Source organism: Chlamydotis macqueenii, chromosome Z (assembly GCF_036417535.1).
Source record: "Chlamydotis macqueenii isolate bChlMac1 chromosome Z, bChlMac1.mat, whole genome shotgun sequence".
NCBI classification, from domain to species: domain Eukaryota; kingdom Metazoa; phylum Chordata; class Aves; order Otidiformes; family Otididae; genus Chlamydotis; species Chlamydotis macqueenii.
Window position 1 is genome coordinate 61865802 of NC_141593.1, and position 16074 is coordinate 61881875.

Here is a 16074-nt window from a genome sequence, read left to right on the forward strand (position 1 = left end):
ACTTGTTATTGTTAAAATGTCAAGAGTATTTTCTTTCTCTTTGAATTATCATTTCTCTGCTCAGGGTATTGCGTTTTGCTTATCGCTCCTGACATAGAAAGGAAGAAATGTAATCTTAAGTGAAATGTTCAGACTTCTCCTGAATAGGTAGGTTATTTCTTTTAGATCAGCTCAAGTAATAGTTACAGAGCTGACATACGGAATGTGGAAGGAGACGGGAACCAGACAGTGCACTGAAACTGAAACGCAGTCTCGTTTAAAGATACAGTCTCCCTGGGACTAATAGAGTGATGTGCACAACATGTCAGGCATTGCTGTATGTGGCACTCCCTTTTATTTTCACCAAGCTGATTTCAAGCATGTAACTTTTATTTTATTGTGACATTATCACAATAATTTACATTCACCTTGCAGAGTTGAAATATGGTTGTATGGGCATGAAGTCAGAGACATTCAGGAAGAAAAAAATCATGATAAGGAGTTCTGAATTTTCTTCTGTCTCATCAGCTGATGAAATATAGTTCCTGTAAAGCAAGCGGTTAATCAGATAGACCTTAAATTCTTCTTCCCTCTCACCACTTCAGAAACAGGTCATTCTGCCTCTTAAGGGATAGCTACGTTGTGGGAAACATGTTAATTCACTGTCAGTCTGGAAAGTAAAGGCTGAGGACTGTGTGGGTTTTATAGTTAAGAACTTTCCAACACTACTTATAAAGGAAACAGAAATGTGAAGTTAAACATGTTTGCATCATCTTTATTGTTCATAATCAGAAATATATGAAATACTCCTTTTAATGATTTTACTCTAGCAGGCCAAAACAAATTCAAATTGATAATCTGAAAGTCTGTTTGTTTCAAAGATGGATGAAATGTTTCACTTTAAATTAGACCCCTTTCTTCCAGCTTCATAAATAATAATATTGCTTTATATTCCATCAGCGAGGATGATGGAATATAGGCTGGCAAAGCTTTCCTTCCTGTTCTGAAGTGAAAAAACCACACTTGGGTCAAGCCAAGATGTGTGTATTTTTGGATCTTCATTTTCAAATTAACTACTGCTTTCCACCAGCGGCTACCTAGGCATTTATAAAGCTATTGGTGAAATAGCAAGGTCCAGAGTAACATAATGAGCCTTATTTCTGTGCCTTTTTCTTTAAAAATAAACATTGAGGCTCACTACTATTAGTAACAGCATTGTTTTGCAAAATTTTATTTTGCAAATTAAAAGAATGTGAAACTCAGTCTTACAGTGGTGTGCAAAATGTTCACAGGAAGATGTCCTATTGAAAAGAAGGTGTACCTTAACACTGCTGGTGTGATTTCTTTCATTACTTTGATTCTGAGAAAATATCATTGTTTTGTCCAATGTCAAACTCAGATTGTGTGCATTTTCAAGACTTCATAACATCATTAATTAATACGGTATCTACGAATACCATTGAAGGGTGGGGAAAGTAATGCTCAGACCTCCCTCATCCTGGCCTCCTCAAACAAACAAACAAACAAACAAAGCAAACAAAAAAGATGGATTTTATTCTAAAACCACTGTCATGTATGGTTCCATTGCAGACAAAGGAGGTTAGAATAAAGCCTGAAGTCTGGGTGAACTTCTGAGGGTAGTCTCATCTGTGAACTTCAAGGCATGCTTCCTATTTCTTTAACAGAAATGCTAAAATATGAAATTTACTTATCCTGGGGAATTTTTCTGCTACCATCTGACTTTTGCAAATCGTGCTGCATTCCTGTGGGATGGAGAAAATATTAGAGAGATATTATTTTAAATTATTATCTGTTTTCAAGGAAAGTTTTTTTTTTTAAGCATAGTCAAGATTTCTCTCCCCTACCCAGATGCAGAAAAGGAAAGAACTGAATATATTTTGGAAAGCTTCATTCTTAATATGTCTGGAAGAGATGTTAAGAAATATTCTGCCAGTTCTTAAGTATGTGGCAAAGAACAATTACTCTTCATTGCATGTAGCTGGAAAATAAAGCATATGGAAACAGCAACTGGTTCCACCATCTTGTCTTGTAATACTAAAGGTACCTGCAGTACCTCTCCTTAGTTGTGAGCCAGTTTCATCTGACAAATTATTCTTACCCGTTGTGTTTTCCCAAGAGTCTTCCAAATCAATGGGCCAAGAGTTTATAAAGGGTATATTTACACTGTGTTTAAATCTTCTTTACAATGGCATACTTTGAACTTAAGGATTGTTAGTGGGTTGGGTTTCTTTTCTAAGAGCAAGTGCTTACATTAATATAAAGACAGAAAAACTTATATTCTTTTTTTTTTTTTCACCCAGTAAAAAGCAGCTTTTTTTTTTGACCTTAAAAAGAAAAATAAAGGAAAAAAAGTTATATATTCCTAAGATGGCTTTGTAAATAGAGAAGGTTCCCTCTCTTAGATATTTATAAGATTTAACCCTTTTTAATCAGCTTTTTTTTTTTTAATATGTTTGAAAAACTAATTTGTTTATGAGATAGAACTGCTGGAGGAAAATTCTTCAAGCTCACAGAAAATGTCTTAGTGAGTAGTTAGGCATCTCAAAAAAGCATAATTTTGCTTTGTAAAGATTTATTTGTTTTGTAGAAATCAGTTTTGGAATGAAGAGTTGCCTAGGACATTTCACGTACTAAACACTAAAGAACTGAAGTCCTGGATTTATTTAATGCAACTGCTTGAGTGGAAAGTCTTGTGGATTACATATGGGGCCAAGAACCATAAAACCTTGGACTCTGGTCCCCTTTTTCGTGCTGAGCGACCTTAATAATTTTTTGCACTTACATAGCACTTGGCTAACATTATTAATTTAAGCTTCACAGAGTCGCTGTGAGGTACAGAGGTGTAATTATCTCACTTTTTCAAGTTGGAGAATTGAGACTCACAGAGGTTATGCTCTGCAATAAAACAAGTTCACAAACAGGGTGGGAACCCAGGTCACTTGGCATTTCTTCCTGCTCCTAATCTGCTGGAGTACTGCATAAAGCTTCAACTCCTTGGCCTGGCATATGAGGTTAATGCTGCTTTCCAGTCTGTAGCTGTTCGTGCTGAGCTGTGTGCCGGCGAGATAAGGAAGATACCCAACAGGGGGACCTGTCTTCTGTGGAATGTGCTGCTACCCAGCTTTGAATACCTAGGAAATTCCATGTAGAAGAAAATGGGCTATTCCAACCCAGCAGAAGGCAGCAGAATGAGATGTTATTTTAGTGGACATTGAAACTCTAAGAGAGATTGCCACAAATAAAGTTGAAGAGGCTGCAGAGAAGGGCACTTAATTGACGCTAGCACAAGAAGGACCTGAGGGTCTGCTGTTGACTTGCTCCATGAGTCTGAGGTAATTATTTGTCCTTTTTTGAGCCTTAGATTTCTTCTTGCATGTTCTTAATTTACTTTTAAGTCATCCCTGGAGGTATTTAAAAGATGTGTAGATGTGGCACTTAGAGACATTGTTCAGTGGTAGACTTGGCAGTGTTAGGTTTACAGTTGGACTCAATGTTCTTAAAGGTCTTTTCCAACCTGTGATTATGTGCTGACAGAACATGGGAGCTGAGCCTACAAAATCCTGGATTTTATTGTGACATTTTGTGGCTTTCAGATTAATCTGAGTGAATTTCTTGTGCAGAAGCTTATTCCAACTAAGGCTTTCAGTTACTTGCTTGCTGTTCCTGAGAAGCGCCAGGCTGCTGGAATCAGAAGACAATGTGATGCAATGTGATGTGAATGTGCAACCAATTGTTATTGCCAACACCTCCCCTCTCGGAGGTACCTGTGGGTGGCCGATATTCAGGAAGGGCAGCATCTGACCCCTGCCTGAGCTTACTGATTCATATACTGTGAGGTTTTCCATTCCTGCGCTTGGTTCAAAAGCATGAGTATGAAAAAAGAAGCAACTTTCATTTACCTTTCTGACAGGTCCTGAGTGCCAGCTGTAGAGCAGGTGTAATGATATCTCTAATTTATACTGAGCTGCACCTGTCTGCAGAAGTGCCCAGAATGCAGAGTGCTAGAATTATGTATCTTTTCCTCCCATTGTGTATGAATAGCCCCTGGATCATGATCTTTCCCCTAATTCTCAAACAGCTCTTTGCTTTCTGTGGAGAAGTGGTGTGATATCAAAACATGCTGCTCCTTTACAGGATTCAATAAAGCACTTCTCTTTTTTTTTTTTTCAGTGGATTTTTTTTTTTCCAATTAACAGAATTTCCATTTTAAATAGTGGCTTTAGTTACAATGCATCCCAGCACTTTTTATATGTCACCTATTCAGAATAATTGTTGATATAGTGAATTATCTTTTATACATGTTGTTTTCTTTTGTATTATTCAGAGCCTGCTGTTCTCTCAGTTTTACAGTAAATTATAATTTTCTGAGTATCACTTTATATGTTGTAATTGCTTTGTTATCTATAAAAGAAAGGTAGGCTCCGTTTACTTCTTTCATCACTGCCGGAACCTCAGTGAATGAACTGTAGTTCTTCTCATTACCATAGCTTTGTTCTGCTCTGTTTTAATGATAATTGCCCTTGTCATCTTCTGGTAACATTAGCTGTGAAACCTTGTGGTTAAAAACAGAGAAAGTAAAAGGTGGTGGTGGGGAGAGATTAATTAGGCAGAATATTTTGCAAAATGAGTTGATAAATAAATGTTTGCATTGCACATCATTAAGTAACTGAGTCAGAATTGATTGTGTAAACATAGCAGCACACATGGAGGAAAGGCTAAGCTGCTTTGCTGCAAGAGATACAGTAAGACTGTGGCTGAGACAATTTGCCTTGTTTAGTCCTGGTGTAATTTTGGTCAAGTTAAGACAAACAAAAATTTCCAGGTATCTGTCTTTCTTTAAACTTTTATTTTTTTTTGCTCTCTGGAGTGCTTTGTCCTGTTCCCTTCCAGCCTATTCTCCCTGATGCTTTTAGCCTTACCAGCTAATCTTTTGTAAGATGGCTATACCATTTTTAACCATGTTTTTATGAGACTCTTTCTCAAAAGAATGAAAAAAAATAGGGTTTTGCTCAGAGTGACCAAAGAAGTAAACATGATTGAAATTAAGCACTATGTTCTGATGCTGATGGCTCAGTAATGCTGTCAAAAGCAACTTCTAGGAAATTGTGGCCACTTAATTTTGGCCAGGTGACCTAACTTGTGAAATGTAATCTTTGCTGCTGGAAGTAAAAAATGTGAAGTGACCAACTGAAAATGAAATTAATTGAAAGAAATTTAAAAAAAATTCCTCTACATGGGTATGTACGCATTGTTTCCTGAATTTTGTGATGGCTAGTCAAGCTGCTGTTTTTTATAATCTCCTCCAGAAAACACAGACTTCACTGCCCCTCATTCAGTATTACTTGTGTCCTGGGAGTCTTCCAAAGGAAACCAAAGATTCGACAAGGCCTGAAAGACAGAGAGGAGTGTTTATTTTAGGGGAATTTGAAAGATAAACTTAACCTGCTGTCAAGACAACTGAGGTTACCAGGTGAAAATGAAGTATATTGTTACCATGTAGCAGAACTAGTGATGGAGGAGTTCCAACGCAATGGAATCAGCGCTGGAAAATGCCTTAGACAGCAGCAGGAGAGCTAGCTCCAGGGATGGCAGATGTGTGTTGCTCTGGTCCTGTGTCTTTAATTAGCTTTTTGAAGGGGCAACCCTGAGTTTGAGATGTAAGACTGCACTTTAACACATGGATTTACCTTCTCCTTGTCAATTTTTAATAAAATACAGCTTAGTGATTTTTTTTTAGGGCATCTGATTTCTAAAGTCCAGTTCTCGTTTCAACACCTATAAATATACTGGAACTGATAGAGGTGCTCAGCATGAGCACAACTGCAGAGCAAATGTAAAGGAGATCTGTTCTCAGAGGGCCAAGGCACAGCAATAGATTTTCAAAAGATCTGTAATAGGCCTTTTGTAGAGCATGGGAATGTGCTTTTGAAGATCTAAAATATCTAGTGACCACAGATGTAGTCCTGTCTCCTAAGCATGTTTCCAAGCCTACATCCATTACAGCAGAGAGCAGCAGCTGCTGTCACAACGGGGTGCTCTCTCAGTTCATACGGAAAGGCGTGGAAACCCGCAGAATATAATTTCAGCTTACTCCCTCCAATGGAAGGTATGCTCAAATGGAAAGCAATATTTGGTGATTGTGTTCATCCGTTGAATCTTGGTAATTGCATATTCATGATATACCATCCAACACCACAAATATCAAGCTGAAAAATCAACCTGTTTGTTTTGGAGGCTGTTTATGTGCCTAGTGTAAAATGTAGGGGAGGAAAGAAAACATTCAGTGCTGATACACAGCCGGAAACTGTACTTGGGTGTTTTGGAATTGTGGTATCTGGCCTCTGACCTCTTTGCCATGAATAAGATTAATACATCCTGGTGTCTTCATAATTTTAAAAGGCCTATTGATTAGATATACAAAGTCCCACAAAATCATAGAAATGAGAATGAACACCTGCCATTAACATTTTTCTGAGTGGGTAAATTAATCGTAACTCATTGTTGCAAAAGGACACATTAGATGTCAAATGCATATTAAAAATACTCTGACTTAAATTAGAGCTCTTGGGCCTTGTTAAAAAAAAAGCACAAAAAAATCTCAGAAAGATAAGGGAAAATACTGTACAAGTCAAATAGTTTCTCTGTATATAGCTGTGTTTTAAGGTTCAGTATGGCTACAATTAACTTATGCATTCACTGGTGAAGGAAATGTTTTCTTTAGCTGCTTCTAAAAGCAATTGAGTTGTTTTCGATAGATTATACACTCGGATACTGGCCACAGCCAAGAGAAATGGTTCAGCCAAGAAGCGTCTGAAGCCTGTTTATTAGGCCTATAGAGGCAGAATGGATATAGTCCTATGTGTCTGCTCATTTATCAGAAACAGGCCAACAGTATTCTCTTTGCAGATGGAATTCAAGTCAAGTTAACAGTGTTTGTCTTCCTCTACATTTTTATTTGCTTAATCTGCTCTTCAGTTCTTTGTCACTTGCTAAAGAGCTGTTGGAAATGTTGACCCAATACTCACATTATAGCTCATTTTATTTTTTCTATGTTTAAGCATTACATCTTGATTCTGTGTTGGGTTTTTTTTGGTTTTTTTTTTTTTTTTTTTTTTTTCAGATAGGTAACTGGTTTTCATGTAAGAATCATTATATCCAGTAGGAATTCCTCATGTACATCAACATTTGATAGACCATTACCAGAATATGTTTGTGTGGGGAGTCTATTGGATGTTTGTCAGAGGACAGATTTTATCCTGGTATAGCTAAAAGTGTATTTCCTCGCTTGCTCTTTCATTTCCATTAGATAATTAGTTTTCTCCATGAACATTCCTTTTCCACCACTATGCATTTATCTTAAAAAGACAAAAAATGACATAGTTTATTCATATTTAAAATAAAGAATTTTTTTTTCTGATACAGGTAAGTGATACAGGAATGAAAAATGCCCTGATCTCTCTTTCTACTACTAGCTTATGTGACTTACATAATTGTTCCCTATTAATACGGATGTCCTGGAAGAAAAACCTGCCTGTAGAAGTATTTTCTAATACAGAATGCAGTGTTTTCTTCAACAGTACTACAAAAGGTAATGATCGTATTTGTCTTATCTTTTTAGTCCCCTTTAAAAGGCCAATTTTTGTTTGGGAGTCCAGTTATCACAGAGTGTCTCTTCAACCATTTAAGAATACCAGCATAAGTGTAGAGCAAGCAGCCACCTGACCCATAGGCAATCAGTCCCAGCTGAGGACTGGGACTAACAGGTTTGAGATTCTTCTCCTGAGGTAAAGCTGAGTATAAGTGCTAACAAATTGTTCAGCTTGATAATGCAACAATTAGTGGGAAAAAATTTCAGTTGCAGTTAACCAGGAATCTTTCTGACTTCCAATCAAGTAAGTAGCCTGTCTCCATCAAGTAGAAGCATGATCAAATAACTTATTCCTTCTCTGAGGGTGTGAAAATACTCAAGATAAACTCTGCTCAGTCTGAGCATTGTTGATATTGTTGATAGCTGGAATGTTAGAAGAAGCTGAAACATTAGTAAAAGCCCTATATTAAAAATGCAGGTCAATTAAAAAACAGAAACATGTACAGTTTTTAGAGACATGAGAATGCAAGAGCAGATAATCTGCTGAGGAAAGCTGCTATAGTTATATTGACATCAGCCAGCAATTTATTTCTGCCAAAGATCTCTTGTGTGCTCTTTAAGATTCTAATTTTTATTTTCGTGTGGCTACTGCAGATTTTGGATGTTTTTTTTTCTGATTTTTATGGTCCTGTTGATGGTGAAAAACACTTCTAAATTGACTTTGGATAAGTGATTGCTTTTGTGCTTTAGGACGCCTTTCTTTATTCATTATTTGCAATATCCTTTTAAAATCCCCTTCTATTTTTCATTTGTGGTTTGATCGTAACTACTGCCTGATTTTTCCTTTGGTCATCAAAGATATTTGAATATGTGATACACCGTAAATATGTAGTGATAAGGTCTTTTTCCACATGGTTTTAATTTAATTTCATTAATTTTGCATAACTCTGCTTCTGTGGCATTGCTTATATTGTGTTCTTATCTTCTAGCTTTCATTTTGAATATAGCTGGACCAGATCATTAACATGTAGGGCTGTTTTTTAATATTATCTGAAAATATTTTCTCTACATGGCTATTTTTTACAACCTAGGGAAATAATGTACTTCTGTCTTCAGCTTTAGAGGAAAAAGTTTTGAGGTGCTATCATCTGAATGTTCATTTTCGCTCCTGTCTCAAGGGCTTAGTATTTTAAAGAAACACTTCAGCTTTTGCACTGAGAGAAATTCCTGTGTTTCTGTGCAGGAGTTCTTGATGCTTTTGCTTGATACTCTGAAAAGACATCTGATGTATTCTCATGAGTCCTTTTACTGATTATAAAAATAATACTGTCAGGCAAGAGTGTTTTAGTTTTCCATTTATGCAAATAACTCAGAACATAAGTTAGGAGTTCCTTCCCTGGTGGCTACTTACTACCCATAATGTCTTTCAAAGGACTAGGTACATTGCAGCTGTATTTTTGAAGTCTAGAACGATTAAAGAACAATAGTTTTACTGGTGAGTAAAGCCATGAATGGCTAATGCTTAGAAAGTGAACTCGTTGTAAATCAGTTGAGAAAGAAGAGAAAAACTGTTCTGACGAGCAGGGTGTAATTTTATATCTAAGTGGATCCATTGATAAACTGAAAGAAAAAGTGGGAAAGTGGAATTACTCTCATACTTAGGAGACTGCTAGTGAGTATGTTCTAGCTTTCCTACAACAATATCCAGGAAATATTTCTGAAAACACTGGGGAAAGGATGCCACAAATTATAGGTTGTTTTTTTTTTTTTTTTGCTAAAGCCAGCATCAATATCCAAGAAATTATCTGTTAAGAAGCTATTGTGGGAGGTATTTTCTGAACCAGGGCAACAAAAAGAATGACTCATAGTAATTTCTGCACTGTTAATTCAATGTTCATAACAAAAAAAACCCGGAATCTTTACTGGTAGGTAGTACTTTGTTCATCTGAGTGAGACAGTGAAGTCAATAAAATTCTGGCTTCAGAACTGAATAAAATAACTGGAATCTGTATTAACTATTACGAATCACTTTAAATATCTAGAGACTTCAGTGTCTGGAATTACTGAAGAATTTGGCAAGCCTCTTCTAAAATCTGCACATAAAATCTGTCTCAGATGGGAAGAATTGGAGAGATTTCTAAAGCACTTGGAAAGGTTAAACAAAAGAGTATGTAAGTGGTTTTATTCTGTTATGTCTACCTCAACAATTGATTCTCCTGTAAAATTATTTGTCCCCTGAAGTCCTTTGGCCTTATTGACCTTCAAGTAGTAAAATATTTTCCTCACTGGCTTCTCATGGTTGTGGTTTGAATATTAATAATACATGTAAGTCAGGCAGTTTCACTTGCTCCGTTAAGCAAATGCTACATTCTTCAGCTGTTCCTCAGCTGGGTGAGGATGCTGTACTCTGAAGTCCTGCTGCTTCATGGTAGTAGTAAAAGTGACATAAAATCACTGACAAAGGACTTGGCTGAAAGGCTTGGATGCTTTTGAGGAGACTAATGATTCTGTAACTTCCATAACCTAGGCTTGGAAAGATTTGAGTGATTTTCCTCTGACTCCCAGTATTGTTTTCTTTTTACACGATGCCATACAGTAACACCATTTTTTAAGAAAAAGGCCTTTTCATGTAGCACACAGTGATGATATTAGTAATACATCGTATAATATATATATATGTCATTAGCTACACTGAGTGAAACAGAGCTTGGATTTGTGGATGTGACCTGACAAATTTATGTCAGAAGCGATGGGGATTGCTGAGAAATTTCAGAGAGATCGGGAAGGTTTTTTCCTGCTTGATTTCCACTAGGATTTTGTAGGTATCAATATGTTCCTATAGATTTCAGAAAAACATATTTTAATGGTGTAATAATACTAATTTGAACAATGTCTATCTAGCTTTACTGATTTTGAGTTGGCAGCTTCATCTGCAACATTCTTGTGTTAATCTTTATCCTCCTTTTCACTGCCTTTTGTGATGTTAGCAGTGTCGTGGTAGCATTTATCCTTTTACTGTGTGCATACAGCTCCCACCTGGTCAGATAAATTGGTGGCAAGGCATAAGTACTATAGCTAAATGTGTGCCAAGGAATACTGTTTTGTTGCGGTGATCTTCCTACCACCTGCGCTCTTTGTTCATGTACGTTTTATCTTTTGTTAGCCTTGCATTTCATATTTCTGTTTTTTAATATTTGCAGCTGTGAATTTATTTACACTTGCTGGTACACACTGGGGCTTTAGCCTGACTTGAAGAGTAGTGATTTTGAGTGTTTCAGGAAAAGATTACTATATTAAAATGATGTATTAATATAATAACTTATCGTATGTACACAAAGGTATATAAGTTCTTGGTCTGATTTCGTTCTATCCCACATCTATTGTAGTTTGAGAGTGAGTATAGAAAAAGAAAAGGCTTCTGTTGAAGGAAAAATATTTTTCAGAAAAATATTCTGTAAAATATCAATTAAGTTTCTTGAAGAATGCAGAGGTTTAGACCAAAACGACGACAACAAAACCCTCTCCTGTTGGAAAATTTGGTTTTGTTTTTTTAATGTGATGATTTGTGCTAGTAAATTACATAAAGGGGTGAAGAGGAGCAAACAGATAGATGGATTTAAATTGGAATAATGTTGAAAGAGAGAGGATATGAATGTTGCAGCAAGGAAGAATTACGTTCATGAAGGTGGCGGGAACAGCTCTTGTTTTTGCCTAGTAGCCCACTCGAGGTCTGGACATAAGGGACATAGGTTCAAATAACACGCTTGTGTGAAGCAGTTCAAATAATTCACTTGTGTGAGGTAGTTCAAATTGATGTCTTGCTCCTTAAAACTCATAGCAGAGTATTGAGGAGTGCAGTGATTTCATTTCCGGAGACTTAAGGGCATAAATGGCCCATACCAGAGGCACTTCCTAAGGGGTGGGAGACATCAAATGCACTCTCTACCTGACTCTGAATATGGGCAGCAACCTTTGTGTCTCAGTTTATTGGGAAAGAAAAAGGAAATATATTCCTTCTGCAACATAATTTCCAGGCTCCAGTTTTGAATTTATTTCACTGAGGCAAAATGAGGAAGACAAAAATGAGGAAGAGATTATGTTCTTTGAGGTAATGATTCAAAGCAGGTGCTCTGTAATAGAAACAGGAATGAATGGAAGGCTTGTGGAAGAGCTTTACTACAAGAACTTGCCATTTAGAGCCATTCAGCCCCAGGCCTAGCTCTTACTGTGTTTTTCTGGGAGTTGAGATAATGGTGACTCTGTGAAATGCTGCATGTGAAGCAGCTTTAGTTTCAATAAATGTATTTAAGACTCTATTAGGCATATATTACTTTTATATCTCCTGGTAGAAGTATTTAGGAAAATGAAAGCAGATGGATTCTGCTTAGATTTATTCTGTTCGTAGACTGCAGTAGGTCATCCAGAGTGCAGGACAAAAGAGTTCAAGCAAACTCAGAAAGATGAAGATCTGCTGACAAAATCATTGCACAGATTTGGAAATGTGGTAATGGTGCTGCTGAATAGTGTTTCTTTCTTTCCCTCTCGTTGTCACTCAGATCTTAAAGCCCCTGCTCATTTACTTTTGCTTATATGTTGACTTTTGAATATTGCAGGATTTTCTTGAAAAAATGCTGCCTGAGGAGGAAGAGATCAGATAACTATCAGACCATTTGTGAAGCAGTGGTGTGAAGGAGGATAAGTCCTTGCTTTGTAACTCCCTTATAAATGGCAATGTGGTTTACTTTTCAAGAACAAAAATACAGAGCAATATCTGGACTTGCAAACATGCATGAAATGACAAGGAGGAGGAGAGCTGTGCTACATTTTTTCCGACCAACCTACTGCAATTGATGGAAGAAAAGGAGATTAAGGCCAATGATTTAAAAATATCAGATACATATCATATACTGTCTTCTCTTCGTTCCTCCCTACTCTTGTTAACACTTTTTTTTTTATTTCTGATTAGTAGACCTTAAATATCAACTGCTTTGTATTTTAAGCAGACTGACCAAAAGTCTTGCTAATCAGAGATCTGTTGGAGAATAGCCTTTTCACTAGCTTTGTTGAAACAGGGGTATTGGCTAATATATCTCTCTTTCCTTTTCATTATTTTTGAGAAGTCAAAGTCCAGTTTTCATGGTAAAGGCTGTGCTAGCTCTTGATTTTGAACCATCAGCAGTAAAAGTGGAAAGAAAACTAGCATACTTGTATGGTTTCAGTCTGAATGTAGTTCTCTTGCTCTAGTTTGATGTGAAGGCTGCAAGACACTGAATTAAAGAGAAAATATTAATTTTCATTGAAGTACAGGGGGAAAAATTATGCCTCTACGCCACTGTAATTGTGTACTCTAACTGCATATACACTGCAAGAATTTGGTGGATTTCATAAAAATACTAGAAGAGCTAGATCTAAGGGTTTTTTTTTTTTTAGTTTGGAACTAGTTATTTTTTACTATTAGAATGGGTACAACTGCTGGTATGACCTTCTACCTATTCTAGTCTTGACTGGTAGCTGTTTGATCCAAACACTTTTGAATGCAGTATAGAAAAGTTTTCGCACCTTTGTTTCATCCATTAACCTTTTAAAGTTTACTTGAGAACTTAATTTGTACCTGTACTTTGGAGATGCTTATCTTATAAAGCTTGTCACTGCCTAAAAGTCTCCTAGAATTTCTTTGAGCTACAGTCAGTGTTGTTCCTTTTTCTGATGGTTGATGGCAATATTGGAAAGAATTAATGTTGAAGATAAAGACGAAAGCTGCTCTAAGATGCTGCTTTTTATACATCTAGAATAATTTCTGTTAAGAATAATGATATCCTTTTATGTTCCAGACACATGTGGCAGTTTTGGAGGATTTTTTTTTTTAAATTAAAAAATAATTATCTATATGAATGAGTGGTCTGGCCAACAGAAGTAGTTGTCAGTGTTAGGGAAAGTGTTCCAAATTTGGAAGAGGCAGTGTATTTTGTTTTGGAAGGTTAAAGTCATTAACTTTAAGTCTTTTTCAAATGATCCCATTTGAAGAACTGCCAAAATGTAAAGAAGCATATGTTCATATGAATGAGGAAAATAGAAGATAAAAGTGCATTATATACATGCTCTGCAGGATTTAAAATAAGATATGAAGGAATATTAGAGCATGAAGCTTAACATGAGATATGCCTTAAGGCAGATACAAAGATTTGCATAAGTCACATGATTTGTTTTCACCTGCACAGATCTCTTTATATGCATTGACATTGGTCTTCGTTGTTGGGTTTTATCATACTTAATGATAGGAAAATTGTGTGAAAACGACACCCCTACCTATTTAATCTTTTTGAGGGGAGGGTGAAAGGAACTCCATCTGTTCTTCTTTTTGGAGCTATTTTGCTTTTAAGGAAGAAGTTAATGTGAGGAGTATGGGCTAAAGGTATATTCATGGGTGGGGAGTAACTATCAAAATGATTAAATATTAAGGGTCATTCTTTAAAATGAATCTCCAAATATTTTGTTGAGTTACAACCTGAAAACAAACTTTTCCAGGAGATACTAAGGGCACTATTGCAGCGGAGTTAACTGTCAACAGGGCTTTTTTTATCCTACTGCTTCCACCCTGGTTTAAATTTGCTGTTCATTGCTCTTTTCTTAGATTCTCAAAACCAGCCATCCCAACACCCTACTTCTCACTCCTGTTATGCCTATGCCACAGACTGCCATGCAGTACACTGGTCTCAGCTGGGCAGCTTAGTAAGAGCTCAAAATCTAACTGCAGTCATGTGGAGGTCTGTCAGGTAATTCACTCAGGGAGTCCATTTTTGTGCTGATTGTACAGAGTAGAAATGCCAACGTATTATTGATATTTTTAAGCTCCCTTCCCTGGGTCTGGAGAAGCAGGATAAACTTGCTATTTTTCAGGCCAAATAACTTTAGTATATCCATTATTAGCCCAAGCACATATAATAGTTAAGATTTCTGTTGTTGTCTTACATCTAGTTGGAAGTACTGACCTCCATCTCAGTCTTCCAGTCCACTAGTGGATTTGTAGAGGAAAGGACTTCTGTTCCACTGAGATGTGAAAGGCTGTTAAGGAAATTAGTGAATGATGCATTGCAAGTCAACCCCAGAAGCTGCCATGTTCTCATGTAGCTTTTTAAAAATATTAATAAGAGACAATGCAAGAATCAGTGGATAGAACTGCTGTGCATTCTCATTCTTGCATGCTTTTCCTCTTGCAAACAGTACACATGTATTTTCTCCAGTTACTTGTATCCTCATCACATGAAGACACAAAATAATGTTGCTTAAAACTTATTTATTCAGAGGTCATGTAGTAGTATATAGGACTGCATATCAAAGTAACACACATGACAAAGTGGCTTAAAGATTCATTTATGGACTTAAAATAGCGCATTAATACACCTTCATGCAAATAACCAAACCTAACTTTTACTTTCTTCCTTTTTTTTTTTTTTTTTTTTTTTTTTTTGGCTAAAGACATATATTTCTGAGTAACAGTAAAAGGTGGTATCCTGAGCTCAGGTGACATTTCATCCTGGTGTGCACTTTTTGTGAATCATTGGATGTGCCCTGAAAGTCTCTGTTAAGAGTTGGATCGCAGCTATAGCTCAACCTCTTCGTATATATTTGAGCTCCAGTCTATTAATGGGTAATCATTTTCTGGCATTAGAGTCTCCAGTATATGAAAATAAATTACATACACTGTGCAGTGTCTCAGCCAACCCATATCTCTGTTTCTGTTGAGATGCAGAATATTTATGCAAAGTGCTGAAAATCTGTATGCAGCGATACGTGATAATTTGTATCAGTGAACTGTTTGATGCAAAGATGAATAATTTGCTGCACAGCCTGTCCAGGCAAAAAAAAATCAGTGACATTTCATTTCTAATGGAAATTAAGGAGAACATAATTCAGCTGCAAATTTTTAACACCTCTTAAGCATCCCACAAAAAGCAAGTGGATGTGTACTTCACAAATATCGGTTTATATGAAATAAATATAGAATCACAGAATTCTAGAATAGTTTGGGTCAGAAGGTAGATTTAAAGGTCATCTGGTCCAGCTCCCTGCAAGGAGCAGGGACATCTTCAATTAGACCTGGTTGCTCAGAGTCCTGTCCAACCAGGCCTTGAATGTTTCCACTGATGGGACATCAACCACCTCTCTGGACAACTTGTTCCAGTGTTCCACCACCCTCACTGTAAAAAAAAAATTTCCTCTCTATGTCTAATCTAAATCTATCTCCTTCTAGTTTAAAACCATTGCCCCATGTCCTATCACAACAGGCCCTGCTAAAAAGTTTCTCCCCATCTTTCTTCTAAACCCCCTTTAGGTACTGGAAGGCTGCTATAATGTCTCCTTGGAGCCTTCTCTTCTCCAGGCTGAACAGCCCCAATTCTCTCAGCCTGTCCTCATAGCAGAGGTGCTCCAGCCCTCTCACCATCTTTGTGGCCCTCCTCTGGACTTGCTCCAAGAGGTCCACATCC